The following is a 6,420-nucleotide window of genomic DNA, read 5'->3' as shown; positions in this document are numbered from 1 at the left end:
GTTTGCATCCAAGCATATTATATTTACAAACATTTTATGTCCCAAACATAATATGTTCTAACATATTAACATATATGTCCCTAACATGTTGTGCTAGTTTATGAACATTATATGCTTGCAATTAAAAATATTGTGTTTAAAAATTTGAGTTCCAAACATATAATTTTTACACCCAAACATATGAAAAACAGTCTTTTTTGTCCGTGCAGAGGACGAGTCTATGGGGGAATGGTGTAGCAACAGATTGTCATCTAGTTTAATTGAACCCTATCCTAGTTTAAAATAAAAGTAAATGTATTTTTTGTACTTACACATAACCAAAGAAATGAAACAAAATATTTTGTATTTTCATGGATAATTTTATTTATGTTATTAACGACAGATTTCCACACCACCCTGGAGGTACTGTCAAAGTGCGTTACCCATTTATTTTAAATGGCTGGTTCCCCAGTAGGCCTATCCACCATTTAATTGGATTTTATTTCATTTTGTGGGGTTTTGGTGTCAAAAAATTATTGAAGATATTCAAAAACATAATAAAATCCTTTGGAAAAAGGAATATGAATGGAGGTGCTGAACATACCGTCCGAATTGTTAAGCGAATGAGAAAAAGGTTTGGAAATTGTTTATGTCACAAACGGACGGATAGGCTGAGATTTTATTAGGCGGATGCTACAACTCCAAATGAACTCATAAGGTGATTGTGTGAATAGCCAGAGTAAGATCTTGGAAGTTATTGGTTTACAACGATAAAAAAGAGTGAAAAGAGGGAATGATGATCATTAAAACAAGAGGAGAACAACAGCTCGCAGTGAAATAAATATAAGTTCCGACATCTGGCTAAAATTTTATATTTCTTTCATTATTGTTTTTGACAATATTTAGCCCCACAAAACGAAATTATTTGCTGAAAGTTAAAAAGTTTAAGATTAGCATATATAGTGTATATAATTAATGAATGGGGTATATAAAAAACCTGTAAATAAAATATAAAGATAATATATATATGGTCATGTATTAAGATTATGGCTAAAGAAAGAAAGAAAGAAAGAAAACAACAATAAATGAAATAAAATTGTATTATTTTAAACACTTAAGGGGTATATACTTACTCACTGCTTCTGCATACTTACTTCTGCATTAAAACTTACACTGAACATACCCAAGCAAGTGTTCAGTTATTGATATTTGATTGTTGAGGGAAAGAAGTGTTGAACAACTAATGGAATTTATATGCGAACTAAATCACTATATTTGTAAGGATCACCCAACATAAACATTCAATGAATATATGTAAATAAACGCAATAATTTTAACCCGATTACTCATTGAACGTTTAAAATATCATCCAAAAATTAAAGTGATTTTGTCACATACTATTATAACAGTTTGACTATTACTAAAAATGAAATACTTAGGAACTAAATATTTATAAATATAAATTGTATTTTTAAGTTTAATAAATGTTTTTTTTTTTTTTTTATTAAAATATATGTATAAGTATGAATCTTAAATTAAATGATATTATATAAATTAATTTGAAATATTTATAGTCGATTATATCGACCGACTATTATTAAGGAAGGAAGTAACGATTTGTCGACGTGGTTTAACCTGTAAGAGAATTGTTAAATCTGGAAAGTATTATAAAGTCGATTTGACCGACTTTTTTAATGCTTGAAATATTAAAAATGTGAACTATTTATATATATGAAAAATGAAAGTTAATTCAATTATATGCATACAGTCGGCAAAGGCCGACCAATTATTGTAATATATTTTTGTAATAAAAAGTATTATATATTTGATAATAAATTGTTTAAATAGTTAAATAAAATATGGTTAAAAAAGTGTAGAAAATAAAATAAATTGTATGTTTTAAAATGTATAACATTTCTTGGTCGCAAAATTGAAGGCAATAGTTTTCTTTATTTATATAAGTTTTAAAATTTTTAATAAATGAAGTTTTCTTTAGTTTTTCAAATTGTATCCTTAAGGCCATGTGCATTTTTTTCTTTGTCCCTAAAGAAACAACTGTAAAAACAAAAGAGGTCTTCATTGGCTTGAGATAATTATTTTTTTGTTTACTTTTTATGTTAGGCTGATACGAAATAGGCAATTAACGTCCAAAGGCACCATTTTAATTTACAATTACTTTTTTACTATATTTGCAATAATTGGATTTTAAAAATCCATCCATCTAATATTAAATTGTGTTTCCGTTTCGTATTCCATCAAGTGGTAAGAATATTTTTCATAAATTTGAATTATTAACAATCAGATTTATCGTCCAACCATTTGAATACAATTTATGAATCCTATAGGATAGTTTAGGTAAGGTATACTGGCTGTCCGTTATTTCAGGCTCACTTAGACTATTCTATCCTATGTGAAACCACAGTGGGGAATTTATCCAATTTGCATTCAGCTAGTCTGACGATAAATCGAAATACTTTGGTAAGTATCAATGAATATTTTTTGGTACTTTGAAGAAAAATCATTTCATAAGTTTCATTGTTCAAAATTGTAACATATTCATAATTTAATTCAAATTTTAAACATTTACTAAGAGAAAACATCCCTATGCCAATTATTCCCAGATTAAAGTCAGATTTCTATTTCCTAAAATTGTCGAAGCTTTTCACTCTCCAGCGTTTTTTAAACCAATGTTCGATGGTATGAGATGGTATCATAAAGACAACTCATACTTAAATACCTTATAAATGTTTAATGGTAATTAAATCAATTTTGGTAAATATTTCCTTTGTGTTTTAATGTAACATATAGCTATTGTGAATATGTCAACTGTATTGAATTCTTCAGACATTTAATATGATATTTTTCCAATCATGTAATTTGTGTTAATGATCACTTTAAAATTGACTTTTTTTGCAACCTTTTCTATGAAAAATATAAAAATTATTCACTCGAAAAAAATATAATATTTAATTCATATTGTGAATAATATGAATTTCAGTGAGATGAATTATATTTGTATTGAATAAATAATCACCATGATAACTTACATTGAATAAAGTTTTTTCGGAAATCATATCTGAGATAGAAATAGGTTATCTCCTTTAATATTTCTTGTAACAATTAGAGGTCCATCAACGGTTCTCACTTACACTTGCAATATAGGAAAATTTGTTTTCTCTTTGCCCTTTCCATATTGGGATCAGGACCGTAATGTGTTTTGTTTGTGTACTTACTTCTTCTTCATCCATTATTATTAAGGTTTTGGTATTATTACGATTACGTTAAAATGGCACTATACGATCCCTTCCAGAATCGTCTTCAATATCTTCGTCGTCTTCAAATGTAAAAATTTGGTCTTCTAAAGCGAACTTGTAGTCTATATGGCTTGATGAATTTCATCCAGATTTTTCTTAAAAATTGGACAATTATGGTGATGATTGTAGGCGCTGATGATGCATTTGTTTCACAGCTCCAGACATAGTCTGATGTGTGTGAATTTTATTTAGTACTAATATGGCTTTTTATGACTTTTGCTAATGCTTTTGTAGACTATTGTATTGCTGTGACTTATTTTGAATTTCCTCTAAGAAAACATGACTTCCTATAGGGATTCCAGAGTTGCTATGGCTTAACAACAACTTCCTTGTTGCTGTTGTTGTTATATGACAAGACTTATGCGTTGCTAGAAACCTCCAATCGTGGGCAATACGAAATAAGAACATAATCCAAATTCCTATTAGGATATGTTCTTATAGGTCAAGTTTAGCCTGTAAATGAAAAAAAAAATACACGAGATAAATAAATGGAACGTTGCAGAAATATTTCCAATAAAGCGGTTTGGAAACACTATTTAAATAGACGTCTCATAGTGTCTTTTATACAATCATAATTCAATTGTAGCCACTATTTTGGTTGGTTTACACAACCAATTGATAAATGCATTTTATATTGAATTTATCGGTTGTAACAATTAACCTTATGGTGATTTCGTTTGGGAAAAAAAGTGTTGCATACAAATGGTACAACATTTTATGGTGTTATCACAGTGTTGCCGAAAGCCCTTGCAATGACAACACCGTTTGCGTGTGAAAACGAACAAAAAAGGTGCAACACTAATATAAAATCAAAACAAAAGAAATTTGGCGGAAATATTTCGATTATTATTAACAACTATTATTGGAATCTCGACTAACACGCAAACTTTTCTTGAACTAAGGGAAATTGTTAAAACTTTTGATTTCATATATTTTTAATGATCTTACTTCTACTTCAGAGTACAAATTAATTACAACCTCAACAAAGTTTTTAACTCGCCGTTGGTCATTTCGTCCAGAAGAACTACTCTCCAATAGCGCATCTGCAATGGTGTTGGCCACAAAAAAACGCATTTACATTTTGCTATTATATTAAAAATATTTAATATTGAATTTTGTTGTCGCGGCATTAAACAATTGATATGCTTTTTCTTGGTAAATTAATCAGCTGTGTTGAAGAAATTGTAAAGCAACCACAATACACGCGTCACGCACTTTCTTTTGTATTTACAACAACGCTATTATTTAGGTCGACGAATAAAAGCGTCTTCAGCATCTGATTGAAAGTGTAACCATCTGCACTGTAAACCAGTTACGGCGTAAAATGGGTTGCACTTTTGCTCTTGCGATGGGTAACACCTCGTCAATCGAACGTGCACATTTTGGGTAGGCTGCACTGAATTTTCTAATCGAACAAACATTTTTGATTTATGGGGGTAAGGTGTAAAATATGCAACATATTTTTTACCAATCGAAATCACCATTAGACTCAATGGGGCTACACCTAGTAGGGCTATGGAGTCAAGTCAATTTTGCTCGACTCCGGCTCCGACTCCGACACCAGCATTTCTTATTAGCATTGACTCCGGAGTCGACTCCAGGTGGTGTACCTAAATCTCATTTTAACAGTATCCCAACTGTATTTTTAAGGTTCCAAAAATAGACCGATATAAGTATTCCATTTTGCCATATGTGTTTATATGTCCAATAGACCTCTAATTTTAAATGTTGATATCCCTTGACGACAAACCTCAGCATTTGTGGGATGTGAAGATCTATATATTTTAATTAAAATACGACACAAGCCTATATAGAGACCACATCAAAATATGGGTAGATAAGAACAACCTCCAGAATATGTATTTATAAAAACACAAAATTTCAAAAAAAAAATAGGCTTCCAGAATTTTTAGAAGTAAAATCCTGGCATTGGTCTATATAGGCATTTTATAAAAAATAAATTTACATAAAAACGAAAAACAATAATAAAATCAAAATGTCGGACTAATCAGATAGAATGTTTAGATGTTAAAAAATGGAATGTGTCGGATATATAAAACAAATATAAACTGCTAAAAATTAGGACGGCGGAATTTTAAATAACAACTACCATACAACATATGACAGGAATACCTGGACAGTTACGAATATTGTTTCTATAGAAATAAAATGGTGAAACATCGATTCATAAATGGTCTATCAGTTATGGACATTACAGACCATTAATTTAATGTAAAGGATTTCGAGTGGCTTTGACGAAACAAACTTTCTCCCAAAAGAGCGGCAGTGGTTTACTTTAAAATTACAGCTTCCAAAGTAATTCTCAAGCAATTATGTAGGGCTATCTCAAAATCTGGGCCGACGGAAAAATTCCTCATTTGTTTATGAATCTTAAATAACTCTAAATTCAAAGTTTCTGATAAATCTTATGAAAATTTTAGACTGTGAAAAAAATTCTTTAAAAAATCGGAAGTGGGGTTTAAATGTATTGTATGGACAATTTTGTGGTATTGTCCGGTATGACCTATCTTCGAACTCGACAAAAAAATTTCTTTATAAAAAAAACGGAGATGGGTTTATATGTAGATGGGTTTATATGTATGACCTATCTTTGAACTCGACATGCCTGCCTAAAATTCAGAACGTTAGGTTCTACTGTTATATTGCCTTAAAATTGTACCTTTATCAAGAGTATATATATGATCAAAACTCGATATTTTAATATGTTAAAAATGGACAATGCGATTGACCAATTCAGCCCATATTTTAGTCAAACCTAATTTTTACATCACCGTGAAATTTAACTGGATTTCAGGCCATTCAAAGTGTATTTATACTTTGAATGGCCTGAAATCCAGTACTTCGTTTTTCGTTATTCGATTGAAACCCCTAATGGAATATAATTTGTCGAAATATTTCTTTAGTTAGAAAGATATGAAGTGTCTTTCTAACTAGACAAGACTCCAGCTACGACTCCACAGCCCTGATACCTACTATGATTCGGAAAACACAACTGCAATCAAATAGTAGTGGTTGCAACTGCGAAACAGATTTGAGAAAATATTCGGTTTCCAAAACCAATGTGTTTTCGCTGTGTTATAATGCAATTTTAACTGCAGTTTAGTCA

At 30.2% G+C, this 6,420-nt stretch overlaps 1 long non-coding RNA gene across 1 annotated transcript in view; it reads right to left on the bottom strand.

Annotated features, from left to right (window-relative positions):
- Positions 1–3,432: 3,432 nt before the first annotated feature.
- Positions 3,433–6,420, bottom strand: part of LOC142227676 (uncharacterized) — a 183,737-nt gene continuing 180,749 nt past the window's right edge. Inside the window, exon 2 of the long non-coding RNA XR_012719969.1 lies at positions 3,433–3,746. This is a non-coding gene — a long non-coding RNA (uncharacterized LOC142227676). The remainder of the gene's footprint in view (positions 3,747–6,420) is intronic.

Source organism: Haematobia irritans, chromosome 2, assembly GCF_050003625.1.
Source record: "Haematobia irritans isolate KBUSLIRL chromosome 2, ASM5000362v1, whole genome shotgun sequence".
Classification (NCBI taxonomy): Eukaryota; Metazoa; Arthropoda; class Insecta; order Diptera; family Muscidae; genus Haematobia; species Haematobia irritans.
This window is presented reverse-complemented; position numbering and strand designations above follow the sequence as displayed.